This window comes from Chiloscyllium plagiosum, unplaced genomic scaffold, assembly GCF_037043375.1.
Source record: "Chiloscyllium plagiosum isolate Xiang-an unplaced genomic scaffold, Cpla_swu_hap1 HiC_scaffold_210, whole genome shotgun sequence".
In the NCBI taxonomy this organism is placed as follows: domain Eukaryota; kingdom Metazoa; phylum Chordata; class Chondrichthyes; order Orectolobiformes; family Hemiscylliidae; genus Chiloscyllium; species Chiloscyllium plagiosum.
Window position 1 is genome coordinate 52,501 of NW_028270349.1, and position 12,500 is coordinate 65,000.

Here is a 12,500-nt window from a genome sequence, read left to right on the forward strand (position 1 = left end):
TGCCCGCCCTCCAGTCGTTTCAAGAGACCTCTGCCCCGGCCTCTGACCGAGTTGCACAAACCTGGGTGTGCTCAGGCAAGGGTCAGACCACATCCTTCATGGCAACACCCAAAGGGAACCAAGGCCACTCGCGTCTCTCGCCTTTCATTTTGGACACGAGCGCCTGTGGAGGGACGGCCGGATTCAACGTGGGGATTGCCCGCCCTCCAATCGTTCCAAGAGACCTCTGCCCCGGCCTCTGACTGAGTTGCACAAACCTTGGTGTGCTCAGGCAAGGGTCAGACCACATCCTTCCTGGCAACACCCAAGGCAAGCAAGGCCACTCGCGTCTCTCGCCTTTCATTTTCGACACGAGCGCCTGTGGAGGGACGGCCGGATTCAACGTGGGGATTGCCCGCCCTCCAATCGTTCCAAGAGACCTCTGCCCCGGCCTCTGACTGAGTTGCACAAACCTTGGTGTGCTCAGGCAAGGGTCAGACCACATCCTTCCTGGCAACACCCAAAGGGAACCAAGGCCACTCGCGTCTCTCGCCTTTCATTTTGGACACGAGCGCCTGTGGAGGGACGGCCGGATTCAACGTGGGGATTGCCCGCCCTCCAGTCGTTTCAAGAGACCTCTGCCCCGGCCTCTGAACGGAGTTGCACAAACCTTGGTGTGCTCAGGCAAGGGGCAGCCCTCATCCTTCCTGGCAACACCCAAGGCAAGCAAGGCCACTCGCGTCTCTCGCCTTTCATTTTCGACACGAGCGCCTGTGGAGGGACGGCCGGATACAACGTGGGGATTGCCCGCCCTCCAATCGTTCCAAGAGACCTCTGCCCCGGCCTCTGACTGAGTTGCACAAACCTTGGTGTGCTCAGGCAAGGGTCAGACCACATCCTTCCTGGCAACACCCAAGGGAACCAAGGCCACTCGCGTCTCTCGCCTTTCATTTTCGACACGAGCGCCTGTGGAGGGACGGCCGGATACAACGTGGGGATTGCCCGCCCTCCAGTCGTTTCAAGAGACCTCTGCCCCCGGCCTCTGACTGAGTTGCACAAACCTTGGTGTGCTCAGGCAAGGGTCAGACCACATCCTTCCTGGCAACACACAAGGGAAGCAAGGCCACTCGCCTCTCTCGCCTTCAATTTCGGCACGAGCGCCTGTGGAGGGACGGCCGGATTCAACGTGGGGATTGCCCGCCCTCCAGTCGTTTCAAGAGACCTCTGCCCCCGGCCTCTGACTGAGTTGCACAAACCTTGGTGTGCTCAGGCAAGGGTCAGACCACATCCTTCCTGGCAACACACAAGGGAAGCAAGGCCACTCGCCTCTCTCGCCTTCAATTTCGGCACGAGCGCCTGTGGAGGGACGGCCGGATTCAACGTGGGGATTGCCCGCCCTCCAGTCGTTTCAAGAGACCTCTGCCCCGGCCTCTGACCGAGTTGCAAAAACCTGGGTGTGCTCAGGCAAGGGTCAGCCCGCATCCTTCCTGGCAACACCCAAAGGGAACCAAGGCCACTCACGTCTCTCTCGCCTTTCATTTTCGACACGAGCGCCTGTGGAGGGACGTCCGGATTCAACGTGGGGATGGCCCGTCCTCCAATCGTGTCAAGAGACCTCCGCCTTCGGCCTCTGACCGACTTGCACAAACCTGGGTGACGAGCACCGCAGGGCGGCAGAGCCGTCGCACTTGGCCGGGTGGCAGCGGGAAGGACCAGCCTATTCACAATAGCGGCCACCCACTCCCAGAGCCGGTCGTGCGGCACCCGAGGCCGACCCTCGACTCGTAAGAGGCTTTAACGTGTGCTCAGGCAAGGGTCAGCCCACACCCTTCCTGGCGGCACCCAAGGGATCCAGGCCACTCGCGTCTCTCGCCTTCGTTTTGGACACGAGCGCCTGTGGACGGACGGCCGGAGTCAACGTGGGGATGGCCCGTCCTCCAATCGTGTCAAGAGACCCCCCGCACCGGCCTCTGACCGAGTTCCCCAAACCTGGGTGACGAGCAGCGCAGGGCGGCAGAGCCGTCGCACTTGGCCGGATGGCAGCGGGAAGGACCAGCCTATTCACAATAGCGGCCACCCACTCCCAGAGCCGGTCGTGCGGCGCCCGAGGCCGACCCTCGACTCGTAAGAGGCTTTACAGTGTGCCCAGGCAAGGGCCAGCCTACACCCTTCCTGGCGGCACCCAAGGGATCCAGGCCACTCGCGTCTCTCGCCTTCATTTTGGACACGAGCGCCTGTGGACGGACGGCCGGAGTCAACGTGGGGGTGGCCCGTCCTCCAATCGTGTCAAGAGACCCCCGCACCGGCCTCTGACCGAGTTCCCCAAACCTGGGTGACGAGCACCGCAGGGCGGCAGCGCCGTCGCACTTGGCCGGATGGCAGCGGGAAGGACCAGCCTATACACAATAGCGGCCACCCACTCCCAGAGCCGGTCGTGCGGCGCCCGAGGCCGTGCCTCGACTCGTAAGGGGCTTTAACGTGTGCTCAGGCAAGGGTCAGCCCACACCCTTCCTGGCGGCACCCTAGGGATCCAGGCCACTCGCGTCTCTCGCCTTCATTTTGGACACGAGCGCCTGTGGAGGGACGGCCGGAGTCAACGTGGGGATGGCCCGTCCTCCAATCGTGTCAAGAGACCCCCCGCACCGGCCTCTGACCGAGTTCCCCAAACCTGGGTGACGAGCAGCGCAGGGCGGCAGAGCCGTCGCACTTGGCCGGATGGCAGCAGGAAGGACCAGCCTATTCACAATAGCGGCCACCCACTCCCAGAGCCGGTCGTTCGGCGCCCGAGGCCGGCCCTCGACTCGTAAGAGGCTTTAACGTGTGCTCAGGCAAGGGTCAGCCCACACCCTTCCTGGCGGCACCCAAGGGATCCAGGCCACTCGCGTCTCTCGCCTTCATTTTGGACACGAGCACCTGTGGAGGGACGGCCGGAGTCAACGTGGGGATGGCCCGTCCTCCAATCGTGTCAAGAGACCCCCCGCCACGGCCTCTGACCGAGTTCCCCAAACCTGGGTGACGAGCAGCGCAGGGCGGCAGAGCCGTCGCACTTGGCCGGATGGCAGCAGGAAGGACCAGCCTATTCACAATAGCGGCCACCCACTCCCAGAGCCGGTCGTGCGGCGCCCGAGGCCGGCCCTCGACTCGTAAGAGGCTTTACGGAGTGCTCAGGCAAGGGTCAGCCCGCACCCTTCCTGGCAGCACCCAAGGGAACCAGGCCACTCGCGTCTCTCGCCTTCATTTTGGACACGAGCGCCTGTGGAGGGACGGCCGGAGTCAACGTGGGGATGGCCCGTCCTCCAATCGTGTCAAGAGACCCCCCGCCACAGCCTCTGACCGAGTTCCCCAAACCTGGGTGACGAGCACCGCAGGGCGGCAGAGCCGTCGCACTTGGCCGGGTGGCAGCGGGAAGGACCAGCCTATTCACAATAGCGGCCACCCACTCCCAGAGCCGGTCGTGCGGCGCCCGAGGCCGGCCCTCGACTCGTAAGAGGCTTTAGGGAGTGCTCAGGCAAGGGTCAGCCCGCATCCTTCCTGGCAGCACCCAAGGGAACCAGGCCACTCGCGTCTCTCGCCTTCATTTTGGACACGAGCGCCTGTGGAGGGACGGCCGGAGTCAACGTGGGGATTGCCCGCCCTCCAATCGTGTCAAGAGACCTCCACACAGGTCTCTGACCGACTCTTAGAACAGACAGGGAGAGTTTGGCAATTCTGTCAAAAAATTGACAAAGTGTCAAAAATTCGACTTCCAAGAGCTCTCCAGCATGCACTCATACCCGCCATTAGAGTGCTATGCCCGTGGAACCGTTTTTCGGATGCCTTTCAAAAAGGTCCCGCGCCGCCATTTTGTTCTAAAAATCGTGTTCCCAGAAATCTCCGGGTACCCCGCCAACCTCACTGTGTAACAAATGCAAGTGGCACTGAATGGGTCTGAATTTCAAATTTGACTGCATCGCTCTGGAACTCGATCCCCGCAAAACCGTTTGGATTTTTCCCGCTCGGGACTTCCGCGACAGACAAAGTTAAAGTTTTCGGGCTGCAGACACAAAATGACAGTTGGCCATTTGCCGGGCTCAATTCACACAGTTCCTGCGGCACTTCGGAACACATGTTCGGCGCGAGTTTGTGAATCTTTCCCGATGCTTCGGCACTTTCCTCCGCTGACACTTAGAATATTTTTCACACTTTGCTGAAAAATTTTCTAAGTGTTTTTTCCTAAGTTTTTCTGGTTACTGATTTATTATTTTTGATCATTTTTCTAAGTTTTTCTGGTTACTCATTTCTCATTTTCGGGCATTTTTCTAAGTTTTTCTAGTTACTGATTTCTTCTTTTTGGGCATTTTTCTAAGTTTTTCTGGTTACTCATTTCTTCTTTTTGGGCATTTTTCTAAGTTTTTCTGGTTACTCATTTCTCATTTTCGGGCATTTTTCTAAGTTTTTCTAGTTACTGATTTCTTCTTTTTGGGCATTTTTCTAAGTTTTTCTGGTTACTCATTTCTTCTTTTTGGGCATTTTTCTAAGTTTTTCTGGTTACTCACTTCTTCTTTTTGGGCATTTTTCTAAGTTTTTCTGGTTACTCATTTCTCATTTTCGGGCATTTTTCTAAGTTTTTCTAGTTACTGATTTCTTCTTTTTGGGCATTTTTCTAAGTTTTTCTGGTTACTCATTTCTTCTTTTTGGGCATTTTTCTAAGTTTTTCTGGTTACTCATTTCTTCTTTTTGGGCATTTTTCTAAGTTTTTCTGGTTACTCATTTCTCATTTTCGGGCATTTTTCTAAGTTTTTCTAGTTACTGATTTCTTCTTTTTGGGCATTTTTCTAAGTTTTTCTAGTTACTCATTTCTTCTTTTTGGGCATTTTTCTAAGTTTTTCTGGTTACTCATTTCTCATTTTCGGGCATTTTTCTAAGTTTTTCTAGTTACTGATTTCTTCTTTTTGGGCATTTTTCTAAGTTTTTCTGGTTACTCATTTCTTCTTTTTCGGCATTTTTCTAAGTTTTTCTGGTTACTCATTTCTTCTTTTTGGGCATTTTTCTAAGTTTTTCTGGTTACTCATTTCTCATTTTCGGGCATTTTTCTAAGTTTTTCTAGTTACTGATTTCTTCTTTTTGGGCATTTTTCTAAGTTTTTCTGGTTACTCATTTCTTATTTTTGGGCATTTTTCTAAGTTTTTCTAGTTACTGATTTCTTCTTTTTGGGCATTTTTCTAAGTTTTTCTGGTTACTCATTTCTCATTTTCGGGCATTTTTCTAAGTTTTTCTGGTTACTCATTTCTCATTTTCGGGCATTTTTCTAAGTTTTTCTGGTTACTCATTTCTCGTTTTCGGGCATTTTTCTAAGTTTTTCTGGTTACTGGTTTCTTCTTTTTGGGCATTTTTTCTAAGTTTTTCTGGTTACTGATTTCCCAACGTTGGAAATGCATGAAACTCGGCCTGAACACGGTGGCAGGGTCCGCTCTCGAAGGCGAGACCTTCGGCAGAACCACCGGGTCAAATCCGGCTGGGCTAGCCGGCCTCGAGCACTCAAAGTCGGCACGAGCAGTCAAGTTCGCTCCCATCACAGTCTGGACCCTAAAAAAGTCTAAGTGTCACTGGTGACTGATTTGTACTGACTGAATAAAATTCTAAGTGTCGTTGGTTACTGATTTGTAACCACCGGGTCAAATCCGGCCGGGCTAGCCGGCCTCGAGCACTCAAAGTCGGTATGAGCAGTCAAGTTCGCTCCCATCACAGTCTGGACCCTAAAAAATTCTAAGTGTCACTGGTTACTGATTTGTACTGACTCAAAAAAATTCTAAGTGTCGATGGTTACTGATTTGTACTGACTGAAATAAATTCTAAGTGACGTTGTTTACTGATTTGTAACCACCGGGTCAAATCCGGCCGGGCTAGCCGGCCTCGAGCACTCAAAGTCGGTATGAGCAGTCAAGTTCGCTCCCATCACAGTTTGGACCACTTGCCGACTTGGGAAATGCACGAAAATCGGCCCGAACGCGGGGGCCGGTCCGCTCTCAAAGTCGAGACCTTCGGCTGAACCACCGGGTCAAATCCGGCTGGGCTAGCCGGCCCCGAGCACGCAAAACCGGTATGAGCAGTCAAGTTCGCTCCCATCACAGTTTGGATCCTAAAAAATTCTAAGTGTCACTGGTTACTGATTTGTACTGACTGAATAAAATTCTAAGTGTCGATGGTTACTGATTTGTACTGACTGAAATAAATTCTAAGTGACGTTGTTTACTGATTTGTAACCACCGGGTCAAATCCGGCCGGGCTAGCCGGCCTCGAGCACTCAAAGTCGGTATGAGCAGTCAAGTTCGCTCCCATCACAGTCTGGACCCTAAAAAATCTAAGTGTCACTGGTTACTGATTTGTACTGAGCCTAAAAAATTCTAAGTGTCACTGGTTACTGATTTGTACTGACTCTAAAAAATTCTAAGTGTCGTTGGTTACTGATTTGTACTGACTGGAAAAAATTCTAAGTGTCACTGGTTACTGATTTGTACTGCCTCAAAAAAAATCTTAGTGTCACTGGTTACTGATTTGTACTGACTCAAAAAAATTCTAAGTGTCACTGGTTACTGATTTGTACTGACTGGAAAAAATTCTAAGTGTCGTTGGTTACTGATTTGTACTGCATCAAAAAAATTCTAAGTGTCACTGGTTACTGATTTGTACTGACTGAACAAAATTCTAAGTGTCACTGGTTACTGATTTGTAACCACCGGGTCAAATCCGGCCGGGCTAGCCGGCCTCGAGCACTCAAAGTCGGTATGAGCAGTCAAGTTCGCTCCCATCACAGTTTGGACCCTAAAAAAAGTCTAAGTGTCACTGGTTACTGATTTGTACTGAGCCTAAAAAATTCTAAGTGTCACTGGTTACTGATTTGTACTGACTCTAAAAAATTCTAAGTGTCGTTGGTTACTGATTTGTAACCACCGGGTCAAATCCGGCCGGGCTAGCCGGCCTCGAGCACTCAAAGTCGGTATGAGCAGTCAGGTTCGCTCCCATCACAGTTTGGACCACTTGCCGACTTGGGAAATGCACGAAAATCGGCCCCAACGCGGGGGCCGGTCCGCTCTCAAAGTCGAGACCTTCGGCTGAACCACCGGGTCAAATCCGGCCGGGCTAGCCGGCCTCGAGCACTCAAAGTCGGTATGAGCAGTCAGGTTCGCTCCCATCACAGTTTGGACCACTTGCCGACTTGGGAAATGCATGAAAATCGGCCCGAACGCGGGGGCCGGTCCGCTCTCAAAGTCGAGACCTTCGGCTGAACCACCGGGTCAAATCCGGCTGGGCTAGCCGCCCCCGAGCGCTCAAAGTCGGTATGAGCAGTCAAGTTCGGTCCCATCACAGTCTGGACCACTTGCCGACGTTGGAAATGCACGAAATTCACCCTGAACGCGGGGGCCGGTCCGCTCCCGAAGGCGGGACACTCACCCTAAGCCTGGCCCCACCGCCGGCCAACACACCCTTCAAAATCACACCCATCCGACAATGCTACTCAAAAAGGATCCAAATTCAGAAACACCCCCTTCAAAAGGCACTCCGTCCCCGGCCACACTACCGGGGCATGCTCCCCTGGGCGATAATTAAGCCCCCACGACTAATTGAAGCCAACCACAGCCGCACCTCGAAAGGAGAAGTCAGTAACCAATTCAAAAATGCAGTTGGTTACTGACTTCTACACACTCAAAAAAATTCTAAGTGTCGTTGGTTACTGATTTGTACTGAGCCTAAAAAATTCTAAGTGTCACTGGTTACTGATTTGTACTGAGCCTAAAAAATTCTAAGTGTCACTGGTTACTGATTTGTACTGACTCAAAAAAATTCTAAGTGTCGTTGGTTACTGATTTGTACTGACTGGAAAAAATTCTAAGTGTCACTGGTTACTGATTTGTACTGCCTCAAAAAAATTCTAAGTGTCACTGGTTACTGATTTGTACTGACTCTAAAAAATTCTAAGTGTCCTTGGTTACTGATTTGTACTGCATCAAAAAAATTCTAAGTGTCGTTGGTTACTGATTTGTACTGCATCAAAAAAATTCTAAGTGTCACTGGTTACTGATTTGTACTGACTCTAAAAAATTCTAAGTGTCACTGGTTACTGATTTGTACTGAGCCTAAAAAATTCTAAGTGTCGTTGGTTACTGATTTGTACTGCCTCGAAAAAATTCTAAGTGTCACTGGTTACTGATTTGTACTGACTGGAAAAAATTCTAAGTGTCGTTGGTTACTGATTTGTACTGACTCAAAAAAATTCTAAGTGTCACTGGTTACTGATTTGTACTGACTGAACAAAATTCTAAGTGTCGATGGTTACTGATTTGTACTGACTGAAATAAATTCTAAGTGACGTTGTTTACTGATTTGTAACCACCGGGTCAAATCCGGCCGGGCTAGCCGGCCTCGAGCACTCAAAGTCGGTATGAGCAGTCAAGTTCGCTCCCATCACAGTTTGGACCCTAAAAAAAGTCTAAGTGTCACTGGTTACTGATTTGTACTGAGCCTAAAAAATTCTAAGTGTCACTGGTTACTGATTTGTACTGACTCTAAAAAATTCTAAGTGTCGTTGGTTACTGATTTGTAACCACCGGGTCAAATCCGGCCGGGCTAGCCGGCCTCGAGCACTCAAAGTCGGTATGAGCAGTCAGGTTCGCTCCCATCACAGTTTGGACCACTTGCCGACTTGGGAAATGCACGAAAATCGGCCCCAACGCGGGGGCCGGTCCGCTCTCAAAGTCGAGACCTTCGGCTGAACCACCGGGTCAAATCCGGCCGGGCTAGCCGGCCTCGAGCACTCAAAGTCGGTATGAGCAGTCAGGTTCGCTCCCATCACAGTTTGGACCACTTGCCGACTTGGGAAATGCACGAAAATCGGCCCGAACGCGGGGGCCGGTCCGCTCTCAAAGTCGAGACCTTCGGCTGAACCACCGGGTCAAATCCGGCTGGGCTAGCCGCCCCCGAGCGCTCAAAGTCGGTATGAGCAGTCAAGTTCGGTCCCATCACAGTCTGGACCACTTGCCGACGTTGGAAATGCACGAAATTCACCCTGAACGCGGGGGCCGGTCCGCTCCCGAAGGCGGGACACTCACCCTAAGCCTGGCCCCACCGCCGGCCAACACACCCTTCAAAATCACACCCATCCGACAATGCTACTCAAAAAGGATCCAAATTCAGAAACACCCCCTTCAAAAGGCACTCCGTCCCCGGCCACACTACCGGGGCATGCTCCCCTGGGCGATAATTAAGCCCCCACGACTAATTGAAGCCAACCACAGCCGCAACTCGAAAGGAGAAGTCAGTAACCAATTCAAAAATGCACTTGGTTACTGACTTCTACACACTCAAAAAAATTCTAAGTGTCGTTGGTTACTGATTTGTACTGAGCCTAAAAAATTCTAAGTGTCACTGGTTACTGATTTGTACTGAGCCTAAAAAATTCTAAGTGTCACTGGTTACTGATTTGTACTGACTCAAAAAAATTCTAAGTGTCGTTGGTTACTGATTTGTACTGACTGGAAAAAATTCTAAGTGTCACTGGTTACTGATTTGTACTGCCTCAAAAAAATTCTAAGTGTCACTGGTTACTGATTTGTACTGACTCTAAAAAATTCTAAGTGTCCTTGGTTACTGATTTGTACTGCATCAAAAAAATTCTAAGTGTCGTTGGTTACTGATTTGTACTGCATCAAAAAAATTCTAAGTGTCACTGGTTACTGATTTGTACTGACTCTAAAAAATTCTAAGTGTCACTGGTTACTGATTTGTACTGAGCCTAAAAAATTCTAAGTGTCGTTGGTTACTGATTTGTACTGCCTCGAAAAAATTCTAAGTGTCACTGGTTACTGATTTGTACTGACTGGAAAAAATTCTAAGTGTCGTTGGTTACTGATTTGTACTGACTCAAAAAAATTCTAAGTGTCACTGGTTACTGATTTGTACTGACTGAACAAAATTCTAAGTGTCGATGGTTACTGATTTGTACTGACTGAAATAAATTCTAAGTGACGTTGTTTACTGATTTGTAACCACCGGGTCAAATCCGGCCGGGCTAGCCGGCCTCGAGCACTCAAAGTCGGTATGAGCAGTCAAGTTCGCTCCCATCACAGTTTGGACCCTAAAAAAAGTCTAAGTGTCACTGGTTACTGATTTGTACTGAGCCTAAAAAATTCTAAGTGTCACTGGTTACTGATTTGTACTGACTCTAAAAAATTCTAAGTGTCGTTGGTTACTGATTTGTAACCACCGGGTCAAATCCGGCCGGGCTAGCCGGCCTCGAGCACTCAAAGTCGGTATGAGCAGTCAGGTTCGCTCCCATCACAGTTTGGACCACTTGCCGACTTGGGAAATGCACGAAAATCGGCCCCAACGCGGGGGCCGGTCCGCTCTCAAAGTCGAGACCTTCGGCTGAACCACCGGGTCAAATCCGGCCGGGCTAGCCGGCCTCGAGCACTCAAAGTCGGTATGAGCAGTCAGGTTCGCTCCCATCACAGTTTGGACCACTTGCCGACTTGGGAAATGCACGAAAATCGGCCCGAACGCGGGGGCCGGTCCGCTCTCAAAGTCGAGACCTTCGGCTGAACCACCGGGTCAAATCCGGCTGGGCTAGCCGCCCCCGAGCGCTCAAAGTCGGTATGAGCAGTCAAGTTCGGTCCCATCACAGTCTGGACCACTTGCCGACGTTGGAAATGCACGAAATTCACCCTGAACGCGGGGGCCGGTCCGCTCCCGAAGGCGGGACACTCACCCTAAGCCTGGCCCCACCGCCGGCCAACACACCCTTCAAAATCACACCCATCCGACAATGCTACTCAAAAAGGATCCAAATTCAGAAACACCCCCTTCAAAAGGCACTCCGTCCCCGGCCACACTACCGGGGCATGCTCCCCTGGGCGATAATTAAGCCCCCACGACTAATTGAAGCCAACCACAGCCGCAACTCGAAAGGAGAAGTCAGTAACCAATTCAAAAATGCACTTGGTTACTGACTTCTACACACTCAAAAAAATTCTAAGTGTCGTTGGTTACTGATTTGTACTGAGCCTAAAAAATTCTAAGTGTCACTGGTTACTGATTTGTACTGAGCCTAAAAAATTCTAAGTGTCACTGGTTACTGATTTGTACTGACTCTAAAAAATTCTAAGTGTCGTTGGTTACTGATTTGTACTGACTGGAAAAAATTCTAAGTGTCACTGGTTACTGATTTGTACTGCCTCAAAAAAAATCTTAGTGTCACTGGTTACTGATTTGTACTGACTCAAAAAAATTCTAAGTGTCACTGGTTACTGATTTGTACTGACTGGAAAAAATTCTAAGTGTCGTTGGTTACTGATTTGTACTGCATCAAAAAAATTCTAAGTGTCACTGGTTACTGATTTGTACTGACTGAACAAAATTCTAAGTGTCACTGGTTACTGATTTGTAACCACCGGGTCAAATCCGGCCGGGCTAGCCGGCCTCGAGCACTCAAAGTCGGTATGAGCAGTCAAGTTCGCTCCCATCACAGTTTGGACCCTAAAAAAAGTCTAAGTGTCACTGGTTACTGATTTGTACTGAGCCTAAAAAATTCTAAGTGTCACTGGTTACTGATTTGTACTGAGCCTAAAAAATTCTAAGTGTCCTTGGTTACTGATTTGTACTGACTGGAAAAAATTCTAAGTGTCGTTGGTTACTGATTTGTACTGCATCAAAAAAATTCTAAGTGTCACTGGTTACTGATTTGTACTGACTCTAAAAAATTCTAAGTGTCGTTGGTTACTGATTTGTACTGAGCCTAAAAAATTCTAAGTGTCACTGGTTACTGATTTGTACTGCCTCGAAAAAATTCTAAGTGTCACTGGTTACTGATTTGTACTGACTGGAAAAAATTCTAAGTGTCGTTGGTTACTGATTTGTACTGACTCAAAAAAATTCTAAGTGTCGTTGGTTACTGATTTGTACTGAGCCTAAAAAATTCTAAGTGTCACTGGTTACTGATTTGTACTGCCTCGAAAAAATTCTAAGTGTCACTGGTTACTGATTTGTAACCACCGGGTCAAATCCGGCCGGGCTAGCCGGCCTCGAGCACTCAAAGTCGGTATGAGCAGTCAAGTTCGCTCCCATCACAGTTTGGACCCTAAAAAATCTAAGTGTCACTGGTTACTGATTTGTACTGACTCAAAAAAATTCTAAGTGTCACTGGTTACTGATTTGTACTGACTGGAAAAAATTCTAAGTGTCGTTGGTTACTGATTTGTACTGCATCAAAAAAATTCTAAGTGTCACTGGTTACTGATTTGTACTGACTCAAAAAAATTCTAAGTGTCGTTGGTTACTGATTTGTACTGAGCCTAAAAAATTCTAAGTGTCACTGGTTACTGATTTGTACTGCCTCGAAAAAATTCTAAGTGTCACTGGTTACTGATTTGTAACCACCGGGTCAAATCCGGCTGGGCTAGCCGGCCTCGAGCACTCAACTTCGGTATGAGCAGTCAAGTTCGCTCCCATCACAGTTTGGACCCTAAAAAATCTAAGTGTCACTGGTTACT